This window comes from Onthophagus taurus, chromosome 10 (genome assembly GCF_036711975.1).
Source record: "Onthophagus taurus isolate NC chromosome 10, IU_Otau_3.0, whole genome shotgun sequence".
NCBI classification, from domain to species: Eukaryota; Metazoa; Arthropoda; class Insecta; order Coleoptera; family Scarabaeidae; genus Onthophagus; species Onthophagus taurus.
In genome coordinates this window covers 8,464,082-8,478,451 of record NC_091975.1, presented here as the reverse complement: position 1 = coordinate 8,478,451, position 14,370 = coordinate 8,464,082, and the positions used below count along the sequence as shown (strand labels likewise).

Genomic DNA, 14,370 nt, shown 5'->3' with positions numbered 1-14,370 from the left:
CCTTTTGTATATATATGTGGAGCGGTGTGAGACCGAGTAGGGCTTCCAAAGCAGCCGTCGGACAGGATCTCATTGTACCCGTTATGTTAAGACTGGATTTGTGCCAGCTGTTATTGAGCTGTCTTATGTTTTGTTTTTGGCCACCAATCCAATGAGGCGTAGGCGACCATGGGTCTGATTATTGCTATTATTCGTGGTTTGAGACCCCAGTTCCTTCCTAGGAGCCTGCGGCAGATCTGGTTTGCCTTTTTCCTCACCTTATCTAAGTGTGAGTTCTAGTTTAGTTTACTCTCAAGTATTACCCCTAGGTATTTAGTTTCTGTTTTGAGGTTAATAGTTCTGCTTTCAATGGAGGGTGCTTTTATTTGTAGCTTCCTTCTCCGAGTGAAGTTTCGATTTTATTGGGATTGATGCTGACCCCATTGCTTCTAAAGAAACTCTTAGATTAATTTATTTTTTAACTTTTAGATATAAGATTTTAGCCAAACTGTTTTAAACCAGCAGAATCTGAAGGAGAGTTCCGATTTCCTTCCTAATGGAGAAGATGTTGACGATGCTTTGTCAAGAAAGTTGTTGAGGGGTGCCAAGGATGATGAATCATAATGGAAATATTGAGAGAGGTTAAAAGGAGATAAAAGCAATATTTTGAGAAGAATTTCAATGATATTAAAGAAAGTGATTCATAGATGATAGATGGGAGATATCGGAGATTATGTTGGAGTTGTTAAGAACGGTGTAGAAGGATGTCAACCCCAATGCAGAAAATGAGGGAGTTATATTGAGATGTTTTTAATGTTTGCAATGTTGATACTGGTTATATAAATTTATTTGGATTCAAGAAACTTTTTGAACCACTGATTTATAACATAATTTCGTGTATTTTTCGTGTAGTTTTAATATTCTTTCCAGGAAAACTAAACAAGACGAATATATAACAAGGGTAATAATAGTATGTTAGTCAGGAGGGTTGATTTACTGCTAAGAACGTCAGAATGTCAGAAAAATTCAGGACCCGGAGGTTGATTTACGTTCTTTAATTAAAGAACGACCCCCATGCTCCCTTTTTTTCATTAGCTGTTTATGACCTCGTTAATTCGATTCGTGTCTTTCGTTTGAATTAATTTAGATAAAAACCTTTCTTTTAACCCGCCTCTTAATTAACTCTTAACTCAAAATTCTTCTTGTATACATCTCAAGTATAATTAATTAATTAATTTAAAGTGTTTTAGATGATTTTAAATAAATTTTCTTGAACGTGTAAGAGCCGATTCGGAAATAACATGATGGGTCCTTTATGGATTTTCGTTTGCAGACGTTGCCCTGGCAACGAAAGTTCAGCTTTGTCCCGGGGAACGTGAAGCTTTTGGAGAGGGGGAACGAAAAGAGATGGCCGTGCCCGTTTCCAGGAGGGTCCCGGATAATATATGAGACAGCTCCGGTCTGGCGGAATCACGATTGGGACCGGTTCTGTTAAAAACAAGAAACCCAAAATCAAAATGAACGAAAAATAAAAAAAATTGATAATTGTTTTAAACAAAATATAAAAAAGTCTTTGTATATCTCGCACGATAAATTAAGAAAACCTTCTCGGTGGTTTCTCATCTCTTTACCAACCAAGACGCGCATCAAGCCAAAAAAAGAGAAGCAAAGAAATAAAGAGCGTAGATTCCAAACAACCTACACCGAAGAAAACCTGCTGGGAAGAGGCGAGAAGAAAAGAGAGATGAGAAAAAACCATCAGGTAGGAAGATTGGCTGCTGGATGAGGTAGAATGATAGGTTTTTTTCTTATTTATTTATACGATCCCGCTGCTGCTGTCTTCCAGTTTGAAATGGAATCAATAAAGATGGTAATTTACATACGTGTCAACCGAACCAATGGGAGATATCTTTTCTTTTTTATTTTTATTCTTCCGATTAAAACCAAGATTATAAATTAAGAATTTCTTTCTTTCTTTTTTAAATTCTTAGTCAAAAAAAAAAGAAGTAAATAAATAAATGTGAAAAGAAGAAAAGTGGAAATGATTACATTCCTTTTATGGTTATTATTTCTCTTCGTTGGAAGGGAAATCAAAAGGATTTCCTCGCTCGTTTCGCAAGGACGCAATTTCCTGCTTGCGCTATGAAATCGACGAAGCGCTTTTAATGTAAATGGAAAAGCGTTTCGGGCGACTGCAGCGCGTTGGTCGTGGAGATATCGTAAACCTTTCCATTTTCACTCCCCCCGTACCGTTTACTTCCCCAGTTTTCGGAGCGGAAAATTGGGGGATAGAAAAGTAACGGGAAAAAATGGGGTTTGAAAAAAAAGGGGAGATTGCAAATGCCAGAGACGTTTTTGCTTTTAAGATGATCAATAAAAATGAATACGGTTCATTAAGCAAAAATAATGAGAAAACTTTTCTACCACATTTCAAAATTGCCTGCAGTGTCATATTTTGCTAATGGAAGATTAAGAGCTGCTTGAAAATGTTTGGGTACATCTTATAAAAAGATATATAGTGCTTACAGAAGACTTCTATTAGATTCTCGTTGTACAAGACAAAAAACTGCTAATAAAAGACGAAGTATTGCTTGCAGAAGATAAGACTACCAAATACTGCCTAAAAAAAACCATCTACTGCTTGCACAAAATTAGATACTGGATACAGAACATTAGATACTGCTTGCAGAAGATTGTATGCTATACTACTTGCCACAGATACTGCCACCAGAAAATGAAATATTCATTGTCAACGACTAAAAACTTCTGATAGAAGACTGCATACTGTTTTCAGAAAACTAAGTTTTCTTAGTGATCTTCTTATCTTAAGAAAAAACATGTCTACCGCGCTCTCTGACATCGTAATATGCAATCCCAAGCATATCACTATTGTTTTACTTTGATATATGTTGCCCTATAGTTTCTGGTCGTCCTGGTGGTTGTAATAGAGCTCCCTGGATTACAAATGATATAATAAGTGCTGGCAGGGAACTTAAAGACATGTTTTGGATTATGAGCAACGGTTATCCGGAGTTGCGTAACTTATATAATGTTAAGAAGGGTTCATATAGAAAACTAATTAATGAAACTAAGAAGAAACATACTATAAAACAAATAATAGAGTCATCGAATAGAAGTCGCGCAGTGTGGCATTGTGTAAATAACCAATTGGGTAAAGGAAGGACGCAAACTAGTTTTCTGTTGCGTTCGGATGATGGTCATATGATTAGCGACACTGCGCAGATCTGCTCAACATTTTCAAAGTTTTTCACAACATATGTTGAGGAGAAGGTAGAGTTGATTTATGGCCCGATGAGGGATATATCTTTTGTATACTATATCCTCCGCAGAAATTCTAGCGGCCATCAAGCGCTTAAAAAACGTACGTTCGACGGGTTGCGATGGCATCGGTGTGAGTGTAATTAAGTATGTAGCGTCTTGTCTGGTCGAGCCCTTTAAGCATGTATTTAATTTTTCTGTTTGTTCTGGAATCTTTCCCGGGGGGCTGAAAATTTCTCGGGTCATTCCAGTTTTCAAGGCTGGTGATCCTACAAATGTCAACAATTTCAGACCAATAGCGATAACTAGCGTTTTTTCAAAGATATTTGAAAGCATCGTCTCGGAGCGAATTTTGAGTTTTCTGGACAGGTTCAATATTGTTAGTAATGCTCAGCATGGTTTTAGGCGGGGCCTGTCTACAGAGACTGCTTCACTGAATTTTATTGAGTTCATCTGCGATAACCTGGATAAAGGTAATTTTGCTGTGGGTCTGTTCTTCGACATGTCGCGTGCGTTTGAATCGCTGCCACTAGTGTACATCATGCAGAAATTGTATGCTTTGGGTTTGCGAGGCACGATTTTAAATTGGCTTCAATCATTTCTGGAGGAACGAAAAATAAAAGTGGTCCTCTCTGGTCAGGAGTCATCGGAATCAAATGTTTTACTGGGAGTTCCCCAGGGCTCAATCTTGGGCCCATTAATTTTTTTATTGTATATAAATGACCTTCCTGAGTATCTTTCCGATGTCCACATAGTCATGTATGCCGATGACACGTCAATTGCCCTGGCGTCGAATGATGCTGATATGCTTTTTTTCTAACGTCAAGCATACCGTTGAATCATTTGATGCTTGGTGTAAACAAAATCGTATTGTTCTTAATCTAAAAAAGACCGTGTTTGTAAATTTTCATAAGAGGAGAAGGCTTCCGCAAGCCGATGATATCATTCTATCAAATAGCTGCAAGTTTTTGGGTGTTTATCTAGACGAGCAGCTAAGTTTTGACAAACATGTTGATCATCTGGTTTCGAAATTGAACTCGTCCTTTTATGCAATTCTGAAGTTGAAGGGATGCCTCCCGCTATCGGGATTATTAGATGCTTATTATGCTCTCTGTTATTCGCATCTCTCATACAATATATTATTGTGGGAAAGATCGACAGAGTGGCGGCGTGCCTTTGTAGCACAGAAGCGCATTATAAGATTAATCTTCGACCTACACTGCAGAGATTCGTGTAGAGATACATTCAAGGCCAATTCGCTTCTTACTCTTCAAAGTATATATATATATAAATCAGTCATGAAACACAATTACGAAACTAGATCTGATAGTTTGGTGTGCTTGGGTCATCATAAGACGGCTTTCTTTGAAAAGAGTCCACGGTATGATTTCCCAAAGCTCTATAATAATTTGCCATCTGCAATTAAAAAAGCTGATACGCTTAGCTCATTTAAACATAAAGTAAAAATGATGCTTGTAGAAAGGGCGTTTTACGACCGCCAGGAATACTTGTCATTTAATTTTAGTATTAGTCCTAGTCAACTAGCATAGGTCATACTTCATAATTTAATTTCCCTCTTTCTTTGTTGAATATTGTGTATGTTGTGTATTATATATTGTATGTGGTTTGAACTTGTCACATCTACTATTTGTAGCCAGGTGATTAAATAAATTATTATTATTATTATTATTATCCCATCACTTAATTGATTTACCTTAAGATATTCTTCATCACTTCTTTCCTTAATAGCTTCCTCAGCAACTATCAATACATATATCTCTCAATGCCCATACCAAATTCTTGTCAATATCATCTCTGATAACCTCGAAATCGATTTGGTCTTACATAATATTATCTATGGGATCAAAATTATTCATGAAATCATTATTTATAAAAATTGAAGAAATGCCGTATTCTGAATGAGATGTAGTCTATGGCTAAAACATATACCAATAAATATATATGTATATAAAGTCTTTAACGATCTGATCTCATCATCAAGTCAAAGAATACGGTTCTAACGAAGAAACTCTTAGATTAATTTTTTTTTAACTTTTAGATATAAGATATATCGATAATTTCGATAAAAGAAACTTTAAGATTTTGGCCAAACTCTTTAGAACTGTCTTAAACCAGCAGAATCTGAAGGAGAGTTAGGACGATTTTGGTGTTGATTTCCTTCCTAATGGAGAAGATGTTGAAGAATGCTGTTTGTCAAGAATGTTGTTGAGATGTCATTTATTTAGGAGCCAGACCGATTTTTGAGGATTTCAGGGATATTAAAGGTGAATTTGTTGAGAGACACCAAAATAGGATTGACAGGTACCAGAGATCATGTCGGGGTTGTTAGGAACGGTGTAGAAGGATGTCAAACCCAAGCAGAAGATGAAGGAGTTTAGGACAATTTTGGGAAATGTAAGAAATTATGTTGAGATGTGTAAAGATGATGTCGCGTGATATCTATGGCAATGTTGGATTCATGAAAGTTGTATATAGAACATTAGATACTGCTTGGAGAAGATCGCATACTATACTACTTGCAGAAGACTTGATACTGCCACCAGAAAATGAAATTTTCTGTCAACAACTAATAATTTCTGATAAAAGACTGAATACTGTTTTCAGAAAACTTAATTTTCTTAGAGATCTTCTTATCTTAAGAAAAAACTTATCTACTGCACCTCTCTCTCTCTGACATCGTAATATGCACTCCCAAATATCTTCTATCCAAATATATTCTTCATCACTTTTTTCCTAAATAGCTTCGTATCAGCGGGATTGCTTCTTGAGCAATGATCTATATCATGGTTCTACACTATTCTTGATTTCGCCCATCGTAATCCCAGACATCACTCCATCTTATCTTAGCTTCTCTCATTTCCGTCATCATAAACCAACATTATTGCTTATTAATATTGTAGAAATGTCTTTACATGTCTCTTCCATAATTCATCAATATAATGTTTGTTATTGCTAATTATGGTTCTCTCAACATCGTTCATATCATTAACATAGTCCTTGATATTGCTGCTATCAAGGTCAAGTACTTTGGCATAATCCTAAACAATAGTTAGGCCAAAATATAAAGCTTCTACAAGATTTCGAGGTTGTCTTGGAAAAAAGAGTTTAGAAATTATTGCAGGAAATTATATATATATGTATAAAGTCTTAGTTTCTAGAAAAACCTTGAACAAAGAACACTTTCCGAGTACACTAAATATATTAAAAATGGAAATTGATCTGTTCGAGTGGAAATGCGTATCGAATTCAATCTCGTCACGGCAAAACCCTAACGAACGTGAACCGTCGGTTTGATTTATTCGTGATTTATTCAGCTCTCTTCGTTTTGGTCATAGAACAACCACCACCAAGAGAGACGAGATGAAGACATAAAACGCGTTTACTGTGAGACGTCGAAAAAAATACAACCCACGGAGTAAAAGGGAGGGTAGGAAACGACGACGGCGATATTTCAAACGTTTTTGACGTTTCTTCGCCACGTGAAAGAAGAATCTCCCCAAGGAATTGTTCCTTTCACGTGTGCACCTCCCTTTTTAAAGGGCGAGATGGAAACTTGGGCGGTGACCGTTTTTTTTTTCTTTTGAAGAAGTTAACAAAGTTTTTAATGGCGGATGTTTAAAAATTTAAAGATTTCCTTTTAAGGGTATTTAATTTTAGAATTAACCGCATACTTTTTTCCTTCCACCTTAGGAAAGCTAATTATGTTCAATTATCGTCGATTACATTCGTTTATCTTCATTTACCTTCAATTACCTTCAATTATTTATTAGTATATTTACGCCGACTTTTTGTTTATAATTCGTTTCATTAAAATTTAAAAAGTAATTTTAATCAAATTATTTTATTTTCTCTTTGGGAGTGTTAAGGTGCTCTTAGCGAAATATTGAAAAGGCGGTGTAACAAAAGGCGATCAACGCAAACAAAAGACAAGCGCGACCGCCGCCGTCGGATAAAGAAGAAAGAAACGTTGGAGAAGTCGTGCACGGTATTTGGAGGAAGAAGAAGACGACGAAGAAGAAGCACGTTTGGCGGCTGCGAACCGAAAAAGAACCTTTTGCTTGCGTTCGTAATTAGCGGGGATGTGTGAAATTCCGTTTTGTTTCTCTTGAACGCGGGTCGACGTCGTCGTCGTCGTCGGCTGTCCAAAGAACGATCGCTCTTTTCAGTCGCCGCGAAGAGTGCGAGGTGAAACTCTTTAAGTTTTATCCGGCCCGACGGAAATAATTCATAAATATAGTTATCAAGATACAATGTGAAAAGTGAAGGTGATTTTATGGTGTTAATATAAAGAGGGTTGTTTTTTTTTTGAGTGAATTTGTTTTGTCTATAAGTGTGTGGGGATGTGTCAAGGATTTTCAAGATGTTTTGGAAAACAACCAGGGTAAGTTATATATAGAATATGGGTATACTATATAAGTTACTTAATTATTTGCTAGTTTGTGGTCATTGCAAGGGCCAGTCTTATTTAATTACAATAGATATCATAGATATCTGCTATCTCTATCTGTAATAGAAGATTAAGAGCTGCTTGAAAATGCTTGGCTTGGGTTGGGTGCTGCTTACAACAGGATATATAGTGCTTATAGAAGACTTTTATTAGATAATATTAAAAAAAACGAGGGTCTCATGGTACAAGACAAAAAACAGTTAATAAAAGACTAAGTTTTGTTTGCAGAAGATGAGATACTGCTGATAGAATACCAAATACTACTTATAGAACATTAGATATTGCTTGCAGAAAATTACATACTATACTACTAAACATTGCCTAATAGCAAATTACAAATTGCTTGTAGAAAACGCAATTCAACTTTCAGAGAGCGAGATTCTCATTATAGAAGGATAAAAACTACTAACAAAAGACTAGACACTGTTTATATAAGATATGATAATCGTCGCAGACACACTACAAAAAACAAAATTCTCATTTCAGAAACCTAAACACTGCTGAAAAAGATGTGTATTAAATAACTTAATTAAGCTAAATAATAAATCTTTTTTGAGATCAGCTTTTCTCTTTGTGAGAAAAGCACATATTGAGATGCCCTTAGCGAAATATTGAAATTGAGGCAGTGTACGTTGACAGAGCTGTAGAATATAGAGGACTAGATGCTGCTATCAGAAAATGAGATTTCCTTTATAAACGACTAAAACCTTCTGATGAAAGACTAAATACTGTTTGCAGAAAACTTAATTAAAAACTGCTAATAAAACAACTTCCAAAATACTAACCACTATTTACATAACACCACATACTACTTTAACAAACTACATATTGCCTCCAGAAAACTATATTAAACTATATTAGTTATATTAAAAACTATTGTATAAAAATTATCTATTCTATATAATTACCGTCAGACAGGAGAGGAAAAATCTTATATATCGTATTCTCTATTATAAGTATACAAAAGCATGAAAAAGGAGGAAGTTTTGAAAATGTGAAATTTTTCTAAAAAATTCCCTTCAAGTAGCATTTATAAAGATCAGAAAACTGAAATGAACTGGTTGGATGAAACATTAATGTAGCACTGATTTAATAAATAAAAATATTTCATCATTATTTGGAATTTTAATAATATTATAAATGATGAATCTGAAATCCCAAATATCTAAATTACTAATAAAAATTTAATTGTTATTAAACTGTTTACACAAAGCCAGATTTTGTTTGCACAAGATTACATTTAAATACTATTTGTAGAAGGCTAAGTATTGTTTAAACAGACTACATACTGTCTCCAGAAAGCTAGATACTATTTGCAGTGATTTTGCAAAAGATGGGATACATCTTGCAGAAGACATAAGTCTTAAATACTGCTAATTAAAGGCTAGATATTGCTACATGACGAAAAGATTAAAGGCTATTAATAGAAGATCATATATTGCTGTAGAAAACTAAATAGTGTATGCAGAAAACTAGAAACTAATTGTATAAGTCCATATTGAGGTTGCGGATGAAATACCTTTTATATAAGATTAGATATCGCTTACAAAATAATAAATACTTTTTGGGGAAGATTAAAAACTGCTTTTAAAAACTGCGTTGATTAAACACACACTATTAAACTATAAACTATACGCTGCTCTATACACTGTTGAAATTTTAACTGAAAAGAAATTATTTATTAACCACTAAATATTTGTTACAACAACTCATAACTAGGTAATAATAATTGAAATAATAACATTTTTGTATTTATTACATTAATTTTACGACCACTAAAAAAAAACTCTTAACATCTCCATAAATTCAATTAACCAATCACTAAATTATTTTAGCAAACACCATTGAAGTCGTTTTAAAATTCGAAATCTCTTCAGTGACTTCTTTCTTTTCATTCGTCCCCGCGGGTTTTCGACCGAACAAAGGGTTCAGATACCTGGCGTTGTAGACGGCAAACGAAGACAATCGAAACACTTTATCACTGTCAAATCCAGAAGGAAAAGTTGACCAATCGGGTTCGAGTTTATTATTGACCCGACTTTTATGTACCATCCGACCAATATCGTTTCGTCACTTGGGATATATCAAAAATTAACAATGTTAATAATTTTATGTTGACATAATAGGTTCGTCAAAGGTTAATCGGAACTGATAATTATCCCCTTTGGTGTTTCCGCAAAGTAAACTTCTCAGTGTTTTCATTTCTCGACCGAAATCTATGTTCAAATATTTGAATATTTGTGTATCGCTAAGAAAAAAAAACCTTTCCTATTCAAACACGAACAGTTGGTTTGCGTAACTGTTGTAACAATCGTGTTTAAAATAATTTTCTTTAAGTATAGTAAAAGTTCGATGTACTATTATATTATATATCATGTCATATTATTAATATTATGAGGGTATTCCCCGAGTGGTTGCTTATCGGGGTACACCTACAAGTAGAAAGTTTCGGGTTTAGCCGTGCATCTTCAGATGTAGTGTTGTTGTAAAGTTAGTTGTTATTCAACTTTTGATTGTTGTATATTTTTCATTAAACATTGCCGAACACTCCCTTTCCCGTATTAGTATTATAGCAAACTATAAATTGCTTGCAGAAAGCACTGTTTATATAAGCCAAGATACAGGTCGCAGATGTTCTAATGCTGTTTGTTTAGAAGACTAAGTACAGCTTAAGCAAACTATATACTGCCTCTAGACAATTATATGCTACATAAAGAAACTGTAGGCAGAAGATGAGGTACTCATGGTAGAAGCTTAAATACTGCTAATAAAGGGCTAGATCGGGATTTTAGGGTTTAGCCGTGTATCTTCAGATGTAGTGTTGTTGTAAAGTTAGTTGTTATTCAACTTTTGATTGTTGTATATTTTTCATTAAACATTGCCGAACACTCCCTTTCCCGTATTAGTATTATAGCAAACTATAAATTGCTTGCAGAAAGCACTGTTTATATAAGCCAAGATACAGGTCGCAAATGTATTAATGCTGTTTGTTTAGAAGACTAAGTACAGCTTAAGCAAACTATATACTACCTCTAGACAATTATATGCTACATAAAGAAACTGTAGGCAGAAGATGAGGTACTCATGGTAGAAGCTTAAATACTGCTAATAAAAGGCTAGATCGGGATTTCGGGTTTAGCCGTGCATCTTCAGATGTAGTGTTGTTGTAAAGTTAGTTGTTATTCATCTTTTGATTGTTGTATATTTTTCATTAAACATTGCCGAACACTCCCTTTCCCGTATTAGTATTATAGCAAACTATAAATTACTTGCAGAAAGCACTGTTTATATAAACCAAGATACAGGTCGCAAATGTATTAATGCTGTTTGTTTAGAAGACTAAGTACAGCTTAAGCAAACTATATACTACCTCTAGACAATTATATGCTACATAAAGAAACTGTAGGCAGAAGATGAGGTACTCATGGTAGAAGCTTAAATACTGCTAATAAAAGGCTAGATCGGGATTTCGGGTTTAGCCGTGCATCTTCAGATGTAGTGTTGTTGTAAAGTTAATTGTTATTCAACTTTTGATTGTTGTATATTTTTCATTAAACATTGCCGAACACTCCCTTTCCTGTATTAGTATCACAGCAAACTATAAATTGCTTGCAGAAAGCACTGTTTATATAAGCCAAGATAGAGGTCGCAGAAGTACTAATGCTGTTTGTTTAGAAGACTAAGTACAGCTTAAGCAAACTACATACTACCTCTAGACAATTATATGCTACATAAAGAAACTGTAGGCAGAAGATGAGGTACTCATGGTAGAAGCTTAAATACTGCTAATAAAAGGCTAGATCGGAATTTCGGGTTTAGCCGTGCATCTTCAGATGTAGTGTTGTTGTAAAGTTAGTTGTTATTCAACTTTTGATTGTTGTATATTTTTCATTAAACATTGCCGAACACTCCCTTTCCCGTATTAGTATTATAGCAAACTATAAATTGCTTGCAGAAAGCACTGTTTATATAAGCCAAGATAGAGGTCGCAGATGTACTAATGCTGTTTGTTTAGAAGACTAAGTACAGCTTAAGCAAACTACATACTGCCTCTAGACAATTATATGCTATATAAAGAAACTGTAGGCAGAAGATGAGGTACTCATGGTAGAAGCTTAAATACTGCTAATAAAAGGCTAGATCGGGATTTCGGGTTTAGCCGTGCATCTTCAGATGTAGTGTTGTTGTAAAGTTAGTTGTTATTTAACTTTTGATTGTTGTATATTTTTCATTAAACATTGCCGAACACTCCCTTTCCCGTACTAGTATTATAGCAAGCTATAAATTGCTTGCAGGAAGCACTGTTTATATAAGTCAAGATAGAGGTCGCAGATGTACTAATGCTGTTTGTTTAGAAGACTAAGTACAGCTTAAGCAAACTATATACTACCTCTAGACAATTATATGCTACATAAAGAAACTGTAGGCAGAAGATGAGGTACTCATAGTAGAAGCTTAAATACTGCTAACAAAAGGCTAGATCGGGATTTCGGGTTTAGCCGTGCATCTTCAGATGTAGTGTTGTTGTAAAGTTAGTTGTTATTCAACTTTTGATTGTTGTATATTTTTCATTAAACATTGCCGAACACTCCGTTTCCCGTATTAGTATTATAGCAAACTATAAATTGCTTGCAGAAAGCACTGTTTATATAAGCCAAGATACAGGTCGCAAATGTACTAATGCTGTTTGTTTAGAAGACTAAATACAGCTTAAGCAAACTACATACTGCCTCTAGACAATTATATGCTACATAAAGAAACTGAAGGCAGAAGATGAGGTACTCATGGTAGAAGCTTAAATACTGCTAATAAAAGGCTAGATCGGGATTTCGGGTTTAGCCGTGCATCTTCAGATGTAGTGTTGTTGTAAAGTTAATTGTTATTCAACTTTTGATTGTTGTATATTTTTCATTAAACATTGCCGAACACTCCCTTTCCCGTACTAGTATTATAGCAAGCTATAAATTGCTTGCAGAAAGCACTGTTTATATAAGCCAAGATACAGGTCGCAAGTGTATTAATGCTGTTTGTTTAGAAGACTAAGTACAGCTTAAGCAAACTACATACTGCCTCTAGACAATTATATGCTACATAAAGAAACTGAAGGCAGAAGATGAGGTACTCATGGTAGAAGCTTAAATACTGCTAATAAAAGGCTAGATCGGGATTTCGGGTTTAGCCGTGCATCTTCAGATGTAGTGTTGTTGTAAAGTTAATTGTTATTCAACTTTTGATTGTTGTATATTTTTCATTAAACATTGCCGAACACTCCCTTTCCCGTACTAGTATTATAGCAAGCTATAAATTGCTTGCAGAAAGCACTGTTTATATAAGCCAAGATACAGGTCGCAAGTGTATTAATGCTGTTTGTTTAGAAGACTAAGTACAGCTTAAGCAAACTACATACTGCCTCTAGACAATTATATGCTACATAAAGAAACTGAAGGCAGAAGATGAGGTACTCATGGTAGAAGCTTAAATACTGCTAATAAAGGGCTAGATCGGGATTTCGGGTTTAGCCGTGCATCTTCAGATGTAGTGTTGTTGTAAAGTTAGTTGTTATTCAACTTTTGATTGTTGTATATTTTTCATTAAACATTGCCGAACACTCCCTTTCCCGTATTAGTATTATAGCAAACTATAAATTGCTTGCAGAAAGCACTGTTTATATAAACCAAGATACAGGTCGCAGATGTACTAATGCTGTTTGTTTAGAAGACTAAGTACAGCTTAAGCAAACTATATACTGCCTCTAGACAATTATATGCTACATAAAGAAACTGTAGGCAGAAGATGAGGTACTCATGGTAGAAGCTTAAATACTGCTAATAAAGGGCTAGATCGGGATTTCGGGTTTAGCCGTGCATCTTCAGATGTAGTGTTGTTGTAAAGTTAGTTGTTATTCAACTTTTGATTGTTGTATATTTTTCATTAAACATTGCCGAACACTCCCTTTCCCGTATTAGTATTATAGCAAACTATAAATTGCTTGCAGAAAGCACTGTTTATATAAACCAAGATACAGGTCGCAGATGTACTAATGCTGTTTGTTTAGAAGACTAAGTACAGCTTAAGCAAACTATATACTGCCTCTAGACAATTATATGCTACATAAAGAAACTGTAGGCAGAAGATGAGGTACTCATGGTAGAAGCTTAAATACTGCTAATAAAAGGCTAGATCGGGATTTCGGGTTTAGCCGTGCATCTTCAGATGTAGTGTTGTTGTAAAGTTAGTTGTTATTCAACTTTTGATTGTTGTATATTTTTCATTAAACATTGCTGAACACTACCTTTCCCGTACTAGTATTATAGCAAACTATAAATTGCTTGCAGAAAGCACTGTTTATATAAGCCAAGATACAGGTCGCAGATGTACTAATGCTGTTTGTTTAGAAGACTAAGTACAGCTTAAGCAAACTATATACTGCCTCTAGACAATTATATGCTACATAAAGAAACTGTAGGCAGAAGATGAGGTACTCATGGTAGAAGCTTAAATACTGCTAATAAAGGGCTAGATCGGTATTTCGGGTTTAGCCGTGCATCTTCAGACGTAGTTAGTTCTAATTTTAGTTGTTATTATTAGTCCATTACATCGAGGACTTAATCATAGAAAACCCCTCCATGTTGAATTTAAATAAA

The 14,370-nt window shown here is 34.8% G+C and overlaps 1 protein-coding gene across 2 annotated transcripts in view; it reads left to right on the top strand.

Moving 5' to 3' along the window:
* The window catches only part of LOC111419108 (Abdominal B), a 132,132-nt gene that overhangs the window by 12,212 nt on the left and 105,550 nt on the right, over nt 1-14,370 (top strand). Inside the window, exon 1 of one of the 2 annotated variants that reach the window (XM_071199245.1) lies at nt 7,453-7,660. The exons of the other annotated variant lie outside the window; for it this stretch is intronic. The gene's annotated coding sequence lies outside the window, so the exon portion shown is untranslated. Of the gene's footprint in view, nt 1-7,452; nt 7,661-14,370 lie in introns of those variants that run through there. 2 annotated transcript variants of the gene reach the window in all.